The sequence below is a fragment of the Genypterus blacodes genome, unplaced genomic scaffold, assembly GCF_046128005.1.
Source record: "Genypterus blacodes isolate CSIRO-AG114 ecotype Tasmania unplaced genomic scaffold, CSIRO-AGI_Gbla_v1 ptg000022l_1, whole genome shotgun sequence".
In the NCBI taxonomy this organism is placed as follows: Eukaryota; Metazoa; Chordata; class Actinopteri; order Ophidiiformes; family Ophidiidae; genus Genypterus; species Genypterus blacodes.
Genome location: NW_027466835.1, coordinates 3765406 through 3779749, shown reverse-complemented (window position 1 = coordinate 3779749; position 14344 = coordinate 3765406). Strand labels below are relative to the sequence as shown.

The following is a 14344-nucleotide window of genomic DNA, read 5'->3' as shown; positions in this document are numbered from 1 at the left end:
AACCCCAAAACTCAGGCCTTTGCTCAGCGTTCGTATCCAGGCTACATTGAGGACATCGTGACCTTTGGAGGATTTGGAAGATTTCCTGTTTTTCCACGTCTGTGCTGTTTTGGGACAGAGTCAAAAATAATCTCCCCCCTCCCTCGTTTAATAACACTATTTATGATTTTTTTTAATAGATGGAAAATACCCAAACCTATCCGAGGCCCCATGCAGGCAAAGCTTCTTACAGTTTTGAACCTCAACAATCACATTTTACTCAGTGAACCGTCGTCTCTTACGTCTGAAGATTAATAACTTCACCGCCACTAAATCTTTACTGATAATGCAGTTTTACTTTCCGGCTCTCACCTTCGCACTCTCCTTCCTGATCCTCCCCACGATGCCTTCAGGAGCTCATTCATCATAGAGGACGATGCGAGTGGGCTGACCGGGAGACAAACAGCTTCACTATCTGTGTGACCCAGGCAGCTGTTGACTGAATGCTCCCCCGGGGGAAAAGCCTGCGTTGTGTCACTTGCAAAAACTCCCAACCTCATTCTGCAGACCTTCATATCTATGAAACAACAAGAATAAACACATCTTTGCTCTGTTGCTGTTAAAGACTCAGCATTCTCACAGCTACACATCAGGGGTTGTTGCATGTTTCTAGTCCTGTTTGTTTGTCCAAGCATATACTTATAGACCAAATCGCACCTATTGATCATCTTTCAAAGGCAATTGGAAAAGAATTGTGGTCTGCTAAGCCTTCATTTCCTGTCTGAAAAGGTCTAATTCACTCCCACACTCTGCATCCGTCTGTGTTTGGTGTTGGGAGCTCTGTGTATTCTGGCTTCATGTTGAGCCTGTGACTGCTGCCGAAAGCACCACTTACGTTCACAGAGAAACACACAACTGTGAAATGTTGATCTTTTGTGTCTCCTGAGACGGCATTTGTTTATAGAGGATATTTTGGTGCAGCTTCCTCACTTTGTCCAGATTCTTTTGTCGTACCATTCATTCTGCAGTTATGAGCCTCAGGGTGCAAGTTTGTTTACTCTCTAGTCGGCCCCCACTTGTGATGGATTGTGGAAATTAGTATTTTTGGATGAACTTGTACTCCGAATTTGAGAAACTGTCCCGACATTTACAAATCCTGTCACAAACTTCCGTTGGATTCTGTTTAGCAGGATGTACACAGTAAACATTAAGAAGTCAGAGTTTACGATGCAATATCTAAAAAACCGTCCCTTGTTGTTATGGAATGCATCTTTCTCTTGTCTCACTTCCATGTAATGATGATGTTTCCCTCAGTTGGGTTTGAATTGCTGAGGTAATATCCACCATCTGCACAAGGTTCAGATCCAAGTCTCTGATCACCGGAGCCTGAGGATGAAGAGACACATTAGCATCTTACAACCTGTTTTTCCATGGTTCCATTGAGGTCAACATCATTTCCCTTAAACTCTGAGTCACCATCTTGGCTCCCTTGAACATGAGGATGGAGCTGTCAGCTGGTGTTGGACCCTAATGCTCTGTGACAAATCTCACTGTGACTTTATGCATTCAGAATTGCAATTTTTGAAATCATTTTGCCTTTGCTGCCTCTGTGCTTTTCATCAGGGCACAGAACCATGTCCAGCTATATATATATAATTGAGCCATATCTTAAAGTCAAATATGGTGTTTGCCGGTGTTAGGAGGAATGACGCATCTTTGCTCTGTGCTCTGGCATTTTTAAAAGTGATGCAGATTGGATTGATGTGTATGGAGGAGGAGAGGAAACATCCTTCCGTCCCTACATCCATAAACACAACGGGTGGACAGGGCAGGACATTATAGACACTGTGGACATGAACTAGGAATGATGTAGAGAATCAGTCAGGAGTCACTTTCTATACTTTTAGCAGAAGCCACCTTCAATGTAAGATCAAAGCTCAAAGGCTGGATGGTCGTGTGTTGTCTGAGCCAGAACACCTTGCACGTCTTTATCACTGTAACATGGAAGAGCGTCTGAATCCCTGCATCAGGCTCAGGACCCTGTAATCCACACTCCGCTCAAACCGCATAACTAATTCATGCCCACACTTACTTATTCATCTCATTTCCACGCTTTATGACCACAGATTATTTTTGTATTCACACAGGATGTTGCCTCCCCTCTTCTGTAAATGTGGGCGCTGCAATTTCACAGTTTGAAAAGCCATAACTACACACACTCTGTTGAAACATTAACCTCTCGCTTTAAAATGTGATCTGCATCCAAATAAATGATCCAGATTTGTAAAATAAAATGAAAGCGTAAAATGAAGCAGGATGGCTGCGACGACGACGACGACACACTCACGAGATCAAATCCACCAATAAATTGAAAATGTCATCCCGGCTCTGCTCGTTGCAGCAGTAGTGACCATAAATGGAACGCGGACAGGGACAGGACACAGGACACAGAAAACCCTTGATGTTGTTGTTTTAAATGGATAAACTTCTACGTAAATGCGTGGGACAGATCCGTTCTCTCTCTCTACTAAAGATAGAGATCCAGCTTCTCATCTGCATTCTTTCATACACCCCCATGATTCACTTTTAATGTTCTGTAAGTCATTCAGTGGAGAAAACAGGCATGAGGGACATTGCGTACTGACGTTCTGGAGTCCATTGAGTTTTACCAGAGAAGGACAAATGAGTGGGACGAGTGCTAGATCCACGTTATTTACAGAGCTGCCTGCTTCTCACGTAGCCGGTATTGACCTGGAGATGCATTAAGAAGAGTTGCGCTCAGGATGAGAAGCAAAGTGAATTGGGCACAAGAAACCTGAATCAAAGAATCACATTTCTCCATGATAGTTTATAACATTTAACCAGTGATACTATCTGCTGAAATGCTCATTTTGTCTCAGTTATGAACTTTAGCCATGCTGGATAAGATGCATGTCTGGAAGGAACTTTAACTGTTGGGGAAACTGTATGATTAATATTTAAATGCTTAATGCAGAACGTAATGCATTCATTGCCAACTTCCTGGAACCAGCCTAAGGGAGAGTGTAAGGCCAAATGGTTGGAAATTACACACTGCATCAAGCATGTGGACTCCCTACTGACAAGTAACTATTGATCTCTGTTACAAATAGGAAACTTCATCAAGCTTCCATCAATTGTTATTTGACAGAAATGGCAGTTTGCTCTTTACCACTCAACTTGACTGCAGCTTTCCTGCCAAATGAGAGGGAGGCAGGGGCGCCACTCGTTCTCTTCTCTGTTCTTCTACACAAGCAAAGTAAACAACCCAGGCACACGGAGTGATAGAGTCATTGTGAGATTGTGTTTATTGTGGTATGTTGAAGCTTTCACCTATTCCTTTACATTATGACCCATCACAATCAGAATAGTAATCAACTTTATTGCTAAGTAGTAAAATATGATGCAATATATAAGAATAAAATAAATAAATAAAATAAATAAATAAAATAAAATAAAATAAAATAAAATAAAATAAAATAAAATAAATAAAATAAATAAAATAAATAAAATAAATAAAATAAATAAAATAATAAATATAAGCTGTAAAATAAGTAAATGATATAAGCTTTGGCGTAAAAGACCACAGATGTGCAATCAATGAGGGAGTTTTGTTAGATAACTACATTATTGCATAAAAGTTATGTCAGAAGTGGGATTCGAACCCACGCCTCCAGAGGAGACTGCGACCTGAACGCAGCGCCTTAGACCGCTCGGCCATCCTGACTGATATAATCGCCGGTTTCACTATGGTTTTTGTCTAAATCAACACAATTGCGTTAAACAGTGATCGAATACGGTACAAATACCGAAACATAAACCTGTAACCTTCTCTCACTAAGATTCTTCTGTTTGACTGAAACAACATTTGGGTTTATACATTACAGGAAATATGACCTCATACATCTCACACTGCATGCTCAGCCTCACAGTCAGTCAGGTGTAAACTTTTATAGCGATTACAAAGCGTTCCTAACTTTGTCCGGGGCCAGTTAGAGGAAGACCTGTTTGCTTCAGGCAGAGCCAAACATCAACCACAATAAATATCACAGACCTTATTAAATACTATTCTATTCTATGTGAACATATGTTGCATTTTCCAGCGGATTAACTGTTTCATACCTGTCCATTATTATGTACTTTGATTACAGATGTATTCATAGGATTCTGCCATTTACTGAATAAATATGAATATGGTTCATCTGTGTGTGAGAAACAAAGCAGATGAGGGAATCCGTCTACAGAATGCTTGGGCCAGTTATAAGACAGGGAATCATTTGCATACTGCAGTGAATTCACTTACAATAATACAGTAAAGTGGATTTATGTGTATGTATTTATGTCCTGGTCCTGGTCTGCCACTCCCTCTCTCCCTCTCTCTCTCTCCTGCTGAGGCATCACCTTTGCAGACATTAGTTTATTATAGTTTTAGTTTTAGTTTCCTTTAAGGAGCAGCCATGTCTCAGCTTATGTCCGTTGTTGTGGTGCCGTTTGATGTGACATTTGTGCCTCAATCAAAGTCTTACAAAGTCTCTTGTTCATACTTTAACGGCAACCTGTACATGTAACCGATGCGTGAAAGTGTTCAGTGTTGCTTCTTTGGCCTATTCCCCATTCTGATTGATGTGTGCGTATGGTTGCTGTTTTCCTTCACTGCCGCATTCTAAAGCACGACGACTGTATCTGCATCATTATCACGCCACTGACATCATGGCTGCTTGATTTACTTTTCCCAGATTTCAGATGTTTGTGGACGTTGTCAGGAAAAGCAGTGAGTCACACACAAACTCCTTTTCCCGCACTGCTGCTCCTCGACCGGCACCCATCAAAGAGTAACGAGGCCTCTTTGGGGAAGTATGTCCAATCCAGCAGGTCCGGGTCACTCCAAACACCTTCCACCGCCTTTTGATCCGTGAAAAAAGGACGTTTGATTTTTTCTCTTAGGACAATTTAGGGAGAACCTGCGCAACACGTAAACAAATGTCATGCTGCCCTCAGACCTAAAGGGAGGTGCAAAGACAATCCCGTAAACACCAAATTAAAACAAGCTTCTTTTAGCCTTCACCTCATTTACAGTTCTGCTTTTGCTCCACCGCCTCCGCCTCTCAGAATAGAAGGGCTGAACAGAAACAAGATTGTCTGGAATTGCCGAGAATAACAAATTACATAAACTAATAGCTCCATAATGGCTCTGTGCAAGGTTGCAAACTGGTAGCCGAGTCCATAGAAGTGACTGCAAACATAAGGGACAGTGTGGGCGGCGTCCAGACAAAAATGTGTGTACCTCAGGCTGTTTACGTGTTTGTGCAGATTTTGCGATACAGCAACTACACAACAACAACATTAGTGGGGAAGGATTGGACGTTGTTTCAGAGAAGAGATGGATGGATATGTTTACAATCAGGTTTGTTATGATATTTTGTGTTAGGAAGTTGTCTGATGCTTTTGATGTCTGTCATTATACCAAAGTGCCTCACACACACCTAATCCCCAGAGCAACAACACCTCAATAGCAGGTGGCCCTCCAAAAAAGGCAACACACAACACACAGATCCTGCGCTCCACTTCTGTCCTCCTTCCCCCCCTCCCCCAGATCACAGAGGTCTGCTTCAGTGGAATGCTGGAGCACTTTCTCCCGGCTTTCGCTCCATTTTTTTTTACTGGCGAACTGGAGGCGGCCTGAAGTGAAGCTCCACAGCTGTGCGGATTAACAGGGGGCCACAGCCTGACCACAAAAGGAAAGATGCAGCCCGCACGGACGCAGTCACACTGTCAATGAAAGAGGTCAGGCCACTGGAGGCTGTGGCTGCATATTATCCGTGAAAGTAGTCATGTTTGGGTTTCATCCAGAGAGATGATACAAGTTTTATTACATCCGTGCTCCGTACAGTATTAGCTCTGTGAGTGTTCTAATTATAGACACATATTAGATACTGTGTGTGTGTGTGTGTGTGTGTGTGTGTGTGTGTGTGTGTGTGTGTGTGTGTGTGTAGCCCAACTACAGTACATCATCTTTGGGATAAAAAGGTTGCTGGAAATTCAACAACAATAAATAAACATTACTTATTTCCTGAAATATTTGCAGGTTTATGAACAATATAACAGAAAGGACGAGAAGACAGATTTATTTAAAATATAGTAGCATCATGTTTGAAAGTCACATCACACATTCAGAGCACCCAAAGAAACACTTCATGTTTTCTGTCCAATGAGATGTCAGGACCAAGAAAATGACCCAGAAAACGTGTCAGTCTCAGATGAAGGCCTGTGTGCTGAATGATGGCTGTGTGATCAATATAAAGAATATTCACATGTGGCAACTTATAATGTTCATATCTAAATGGTTGATGTATGTCTCAGTGCAGGGCAGCCTTGTATGTCAGGATCTGTTTTTGTATAGGTTGTTTTCATGCTTGTGTTGTTGTTCCTGGCTGGGTGTGGCTACCTGATGCTTTTGACCTTTGACCTTTGACTTTTTGACCGCACACACCTGACGCTCGTTGAGTGCTCGTCAGCTGTGGTGCATATAGACTCCAGGTGATCCAGCAGTGCGTTGCCAGAGAGTTGCACCTTTACTTCCACCTTGTGTTGCGCCACTTTGTGTCCGATCGACTCCACTTTGTTTCTGTTTACATGGGACTCGTGTTGGGCTTTGGCGGCCATGCACTGTTTTTGGTGAGTGGACCTTTTCTTTGTTGTGTTCCAGGGTTTTGGTTTTGGGCTCCACTCACACTCTTCGTTTTCAGTGTCTCCAGCTGCAGCTCTACTTGTCGTGTGTTCGTCATCCTGGTTTGTGTTTGTTCTTTAAATTCTGTTCACCTGGTTCCATGTTCTGGTTTCTGTGTGCTGCATAACTGGGTCCTACATTAAAATAACTTGATCGCCTGCCCATCATAAGATGATAGTGAGATGATATATTTATTTAATCTTAAAATATTGTTATGATGATACATTGTTGTTTTCTGGTGACTTGTGCCTCATTTGGGAAATTGCTGTTTCCACAAAAGTACAGTCTCCATTTTTTTCTCTACAGTGGCACAATACAGAGGTGCTGAGTGAAGATCTGAACCCAGACTCTCCCTTTCCTGTTTATCTTCATACTTATCAGGAATCAAGGCTCCCACCAACATGCAGATTACTTCCACAAAGTAACAATGCTGCAAGGATAAAAGAAAAGCGTGACGTTGGAGGGCATTACAGAGGCGTTACGGAGTAAAGAGAACTTCTGGGGCAAGAGATGCAATTTTCTTTCATGCAACACAACTAGAATTTATTTTTTAATAATAACTGTTAAATAATAAGCAAAAGGACTAACAAGACTCTTCCTTTATCCATCCCTGCTGGCCAGAGGGAAAATTCACCACTGAGCACAAAACAAGTGTGAAAGATGCGCGAGGCAGTAAAAAGTTTAGTACCTGGCTTTGTTCAGATTCCAGAATGTCAGGATGGATAGAAAAACATCTTTCCTAGTGTGGCTCCCGTGAGTCTTTAACAAGTCGTATCATGTATTTCTTCCCAGCTTGCCTGTGATTTAGTACTTTGCTTGAAGGTGTTGTTTCTCTCCAGGTTGCAATCTTTCAAGCTGCTCCGCCAGCTCTCTAACAAAGGCCCGGCCGTACTGCATGTTCACAAAATCCTTGCATAACTAAAAATCCAATAATCTAAGGTTTTGTTGAAGTTCACGTTTGAAGTACTGATTCCACCAAAAGTCTGACTACTACAGCTTGATCGATACATGAAGAGTGGTGATGAATGAATGAATCAATAAGTGTTACCTCACCCACATGGCAGTTGGCAAATGAGCTCATTCACACACCCGATTCCCTCTTAGCCAGTTAGTACATGTGTGGGTTTCATTATTTCCTTGTAAATGCTGCAGCATCTGGAGACCACAACAAACGTAGCTGGAATTGAAAGCTGTTCACACCCTGATCGGGGTTCCAGCTTTATGACTCAGTGCCCAAAATAAATTGTAACACATATGCCACTGGGAGAACTGCTGTTACGTAATAGTTTCAATTCAATCTAATGATCCTGGAAGTGTCTGATAGCACATGGAAATGAGATTCAGAGGGAAAGTATGTAGGAGGGATGACAAGCAGGTTTCTGGCATGACTTGTATCCTTTAATGATGTGAATTTCTTTATATCTTCCCCCTACAAAGGTTATTTTTCACCCACGTCTATTGAAACTAGGTGGGGATGTGGCCTTGGGAAGAACCCCGGATCCAGGATCAGAATCCGGACTTTTTAATGCTGCTTTTAAAACATTGTAAGATATTTTGTAAATTAAACTGTAATTTGTTCCAGCCAAGGTTCCTGATCCGGTGGAGTAAAGTAAATGCTTAGCCAGGTTGCACATTTATAATCCAAGTAAGCGTTGCAGAAAGCTTAGTAGTAGCATGCAAATCCTGATCCAGAATAGATCCAGAAAATTTTATAATGTGTTTTATAGCTCTATTTCCTGTTAAACCAGCATATAGAGCAAAACTAATTGGTAGATTATGGATCTTAATGGCCAATATAATTGATGTTATTGTTTACCTGGACTCCCTGCATTGACAGTATAGTGAGTGATGATGATGATCGCTCTGCCTCAAGCATATTCTGCTGCTGCGTTTAGTCATCCAGGTCTGCACTTAAGGTTCACAACTTAAAAACATCAACCCCAACAAATCAAATCCCACATCTGCTGACAACCTGTTTTTCTCAGAATCTGAAACTGGAACCATAATAAGGGAATAGTTTGTTGACTCATCAGGTTATCTTTGGACACTCATCAGGTTCTTTGTAGACTGCATGTTTCTATGCCTGTTTTGGAGCTGGAGTACATTTTTAAAACACTTTTTGCTTTTTCTGTTCCTCTATTTATCGCGTAGATAAGTAACTCCCGCCCCCCCCGGAGACTAAATAGCACATCCGGGAAATGTCCCAAATTGTTGTTTGGACCATGGGGCAGGATGAAAAGAAAACTCCCCTAAGGAGAACCCATTATATTTGGAGGTCAAGAGGAAGTAGCAGCGGGTGACACAGTGGAGAAAGATAGCAAATCAAACTGTGCAAGGACCCAGGAGAGATTGTATCTCTGTGGTTTTTGTTATTTGGCATCAGGGGGACTCGGATATGAGGCCTGCAGCACGTCTCCGCTCAATCATTGCAGTTCTACATTTTGTAAATATGTGTAGGCTCAGGGATTGTGCAGCATTGTGCAGGTGAAACAAGCCTTCATTCTGTTATAGAGCTCTTAAAGAACAAGAAGAGAGGCTTGACACGGAACGTTACCGCACCTTGATAGGAATCCATCAATTGAGTGCTTGGAGGAAAATGTCAGGCCTGCTGCGATAGTCAATGGTGTACCCATGTTCTCAGCAGGAGGAGGTATGGAGGCAGGAGTCGACTGCAGCAGGTGGGAAGGAGGAAGTCCATGAGTCGATCGGGTTTCCTCTGCAATTACACCCGCTCCACAGTGTGACATTGCATCCATATACATCCATCAGATCAAGGAGAAGATGGAAACAAACCTCATTGTTCCAAAACCTTGCATAAGACACATGAAGAAGAGGAAGAACAGAAAAGGTTTCAGGTCAGGAAATTGTTTAAAATATATTTTGGGTGAATGACAGCTTCAATAGAGACGCTGGAATCATTGGAGTTGCAGTTTCTCACGGCTTTCACACAAATCATTTTTTCATCACACACACACAGTATCTGGATCAATTTTTAATCTTGTCTCTTAAATGCAAATGATGCCCCAGCAAGTATAACAGGAAGTGCTACAAATCGTCCAGGGGTAAGTGATAGGTGAGCAGATAGAGGTGTGTGTGTGTGTGTGCGTGTGCACACCAGCATCTGGTCCTAATTGAGGATCCCACAGGCACGAACCAGCAAGAATTCCTGCCTGGCCCTTACTGAATGGGGCTTTTATGCAAGCCTTGGATGCAACCCTGCAGTCCAAAAACAAGCAGTTCAAGCCACAGTTTTGACATTTACATGAGTTTTTGGCTTAGAACATATCACGCTGAAACACATACAAGCATTGTAAGTGTCCTTCATAAAGCAACATTCAAGTATTTGCCAACACGGTTAAATCTGAGTGGGAACACATCCGAGCACCAACTGAATAATTTCAGTAAAGTTCAACCGCATGTTAAATTTGAACTTTTCCCGCTCTGACACTTTGCCCACTGACCAAGTACATTAAAATACCTATGAATGAAGTAATACAAGAAGTGTCTTAGTTGAGGTGTTCCATCACAAAGCCACCAGTTCCGGCTCAGTGGACCTTGGGTTTCTAAATTGTAATCCCTCACTTTAGATCAAGCAGTTGAGTCTTTCTAACTGAAGCTCCTGCAATCAGTGACACACATCATCGTAGCCCTGACAGATACTATTGCTATATTTGATCTGAAATCACAAAGGGACTCATCTGCAGACCCGTGACCAACGTGCTCTGAGTCCATTCAAATGACATATCATTAACCCTACATCTTTGTGTGTGTGTGTGTGCTTGTTTGTTTGCATTGCACACATGACACGTGTGCATAAAAGAACAAGATGTGGGTGGAAATGTGTGGTCGATAAGGTTCTGTTTTGTTCAGCTGGAAATGGTGTCAGGTTAAATGGTGTCAACAATATTTGCAAACATAGATCATTCAAACAGGGAGATGCGCATCCAGCACCTCCCATGTTAAATGAAACCCTCTGTGCGTGTGTGTGTGTGTCTTTAGTTACCAGGGAACAATGAAGCATGCTGCAGAAAAAACGTGTTAGATTTTATCCAATATTAGCTTTAAAGTGTAAGTTGGGCCTGGGGCGAAAGGTCAGGATGTAAACGGGATGATTTATAGGCTCCTCACTACAGATAATTACATAGAATTGACCTCATCGCTTTGATTTATGGTTCAAATAATCGGTTGTACTGAGCATTGAGCAACCCTGTGCTAAGTGTGTAACAAAATCAAAGCCTGTTTAATCAGGCGATGTTTTGAATCGCTACACAAAATAATCTCCTGCCAACAGATCCTGCTGATATGACGACGTTCTCTGAGGCGAGAGGAGTTCCCACCAAAGCTGTCATGGCTGGGAGGAGATCAAAGTCAAATCACGTGAGTAGGTTGGTGTGTGGCTCTATGTCAAATCCACATAAAGCAATAATGACCTAGCTTGTCTTTCATTATCATAGAGCTTTGTGTTTTACCTCTGGACCATTCGAGTTGTAATCACCCAAACAAATACACCCGATGAGCAATCAGGCTCAGAACTTATCAGTCAACCTTTACACAGAAAGTAAATCCCCCTGTGAGTTTTGTAAACCAAAGACCTGTAAAATGTGTTTGGGACAATGTTTGGAATGCTCCTATCAGATAGAGCTAAAAATAATATTGTACACACAAAACCCTCTACAATCAAATGAGCAGGTTAGAATATACAAACAATAAATCTAAGAGCTATGAATGGGGGGCGGCAGCTTTCCTTTCTGTTTCCCACCGAGGCAGATAGTTTGTTCAAAACAAACAATTTAAGGTTTGATAAGGAGAGAAAACGAGAACAGACTGGTCCCCTGCATATGCCTCACCATTTAACAAGCTGTGTGTGTGAGTGTGTGTGTGAGTGTGTGTGTGAGCCTCAGTCGTGTCCCCTCGTGGTAGAAGTTTCGCTAAGTATGTTTCCATCAAAGCTGAAAGGCCAGATTGATCTCAAGGCCGCAATTTCAGCAAAACAACCTTCAGCCCCAGCGTCAGGCAGCCAAACACTGAGAGCTCTTTGTCTCTGTGGCTCTTTTTCCTGTCTGAACTCAAACCTGTTGGCATGAATATACAGTAACACCTATTTCAATGGTAAACACACACACACGCACACACACACACCCTGCAGATTCACTAATGGAAATGCTTACTGATGTCAGAACATGTAAGTATTTATAAATAAAGATTTTCCTGAAGTAGCAAAGCATTTTGTAAGGCATGTGACCTTTCGTGACCTCACCAAGGTGTAATGACATCACCTTTAGTACCTTTAGTTTAATGCTAATCAACACAGACTGGGAGCTTTCAGAGCAGTGGAACATAACACTGATTGCAAGTCACCAAACCATCACATGTGTGAGTCGCCATGCTGTAATATACTGGAATCATGGAAATACAAGAAGATGAAGTTAAAAAGAACACAAGTGATGATTTGTGAAATGTACGAATGATGCCTTTAATTGTACACAGCACCCTCTTTAGAAGTATTAGAGACATTTCAGATTCATAACATATAATATTGTAGCAGCACAGGTGAAAGGACATTTTAAGAAACACTGGAAAAACAGATTTGCTGTGTAGAAAACGCATCCACGCTCACATTCTGACTTATTTAAGCCGGTTTGTGCGGTTGAGGAGATAACGTGTGTGCGTCTCCACGGACGGATGAACGTCTAACGCAGTCGGCCCTGCGATCAGAGCAGGTAGACCTCCCCAGATGCTCTCTTTCTCTTTCTGACCTTTTCGGTTCCTTAGTTTGTATTTTCACATTCATGTTGGCTAATGGCATTTTCATTTGATGTATTACGAATTCATGATTACTGGCTGCTACTGTCGGGCTCCTGTTATTTCACGCATCAGCGAGTCAAGCAAGCGGACCTTCATTATACGTGTGGTGAAAGACAGGAATGATCATGTGGCCACCTGAGCGACTCATCTCAGCAGTGCAGGTGACATAGTTGTCATGCCAGGCATACATGCAGACAGGAGGGGAAATGGAAGGGGTGTGTGTGTGTGTGTGTGTGTGTGTGTGTGTGTGTGTGTGTGTGTGTGTGTGTGTGTGTGTGTGTGTGTGTGTGTTCATTTTTAGCAGGTTATTTTCGTAGATTTGCCAAAAGCACAAAACCAAAATACCAATTATCTGGTCACCACAACATTAAAACCACTGACACACATTGTTACAGACCAAGTCCACCCCTTTATGGCGGTGGCCTCCTTCAGCAGGATCCTGCTCCTTGCCACAGAATTGTGCAAGAATCGTACAGGAATGGTTTGAGGAACGTCACAAAGAACTGAAGGTGTTGATGTGGTCTCTGAATTCCCCAGATCGCAATCCAATCGAGCATCTGCGGGATGTGCTGGAAAAATAAGTCTGCCCCACCTCGCTACTTACAGGACTTAAAGGATCTGCTGTTAACGTCTGGGTGCCAGATACCGCAGGACACTTTCAAAGGTCTGCTGGAGTCCATGTACATCTCATTGTTCATAGAGCACTGATGGATTAATTACGTGCAGTGATGCTGCATTGATGTGTGAATGATTTGTGTCACCCTGTGGAGTTCAGCTGAAGCACTTTAACGTTCCCGCTGAGGTCATTCATCATGTGGGAAATCATAAATATGTGGGACTGACTTACTAAATCACTCATCACTGAATACAAATGAAAGCACCTAATGAGTTCAACAACGTCTAGAGTCTAGATAACAAAACAACATTTTTACAGAGAAGAGAAACATTTGAGTACTTTCAAATGAGCCATACTGTATTAATGATCATCAATCACTTAACTCACTGACATTTTCAACTGCATACTTGATTGATTAATGCAGCAGAAAAATAATGACTTTGGACATTAACTGCAACCTATCAAGTTGTCTTTAAATGTCATTGTGGTCCTATAATTAATCAATTGCCAATGTTTAAATTATGAATAAGGGTTTTTTTGTGGGTGCAGACGTTCTGTGGTCCAAGCAGCTTCCCTATGATGTCGTAGCTGTTGTGTTTATCACAGCATAAGAGCCCTGGTTCTGTATGGCTTTGTGGTTGTTGGTCCCTCCACTGGGATTAGAGAACAGATGTCTAAAAACATGATCCTGAGGTCAAGTGGTCCAACTCTCCATTGAAGAGTTTGTTTCCTTATGAAACTAGAAGACCACAAGTTAAAGGCCCAGAGCATTTATTGTCTTATATTATATGTTACAATATCAAGGATAATCTCGCAATATTAAGAAATCATTTTGAAATTGAAGTTCCCCGATATCCTGCCTACAAAATCAGTGGAAGTCTCTTTTCTAATTTTTGAGTGATGCTGTTAAGTTCTTCATTCATTTTTAATGGCAAATATCTTTATGAAGGATCAAAGTCATCGTATTTGTTTTGGTAACAGGTCTCTCCTGTGGTGTACATGTATGTGCGTGTACATGTCAGTGTCTGTTCTCATGTTCCTGGCAGCTGTGGTTCTGACACAGACAGGATGCTGCAGTTTACTGGTGGCTTGTTGAGGGTCGTCGTTTGTGTCATGTGTACATATCAACACCCCCATGACTTTGACTGTCACCTCCAGCCTGAGAGCAGCTTTGCTAACTGCTGTGACAGAGCAGTTTG

General features: G+C 42.1%; 1 non-coding gene across 1 annotated transcript; it reads right to left on the bottom strand.

The window, feature by feature from the left end:
* Positions 1 to 3641: 3641 nt before the first annotated feature.
* Positions 3642 to 3724, bottom strand: trnal-cag (transfer RNA leucine (anticodon CAG)). Its single transcript has one exon. It is a non-coding gene; the product is annotated as a tRNA-Leu (tRNA).
* Positions 3725 to 14344: the final 10620 nt, after the last annotated feature.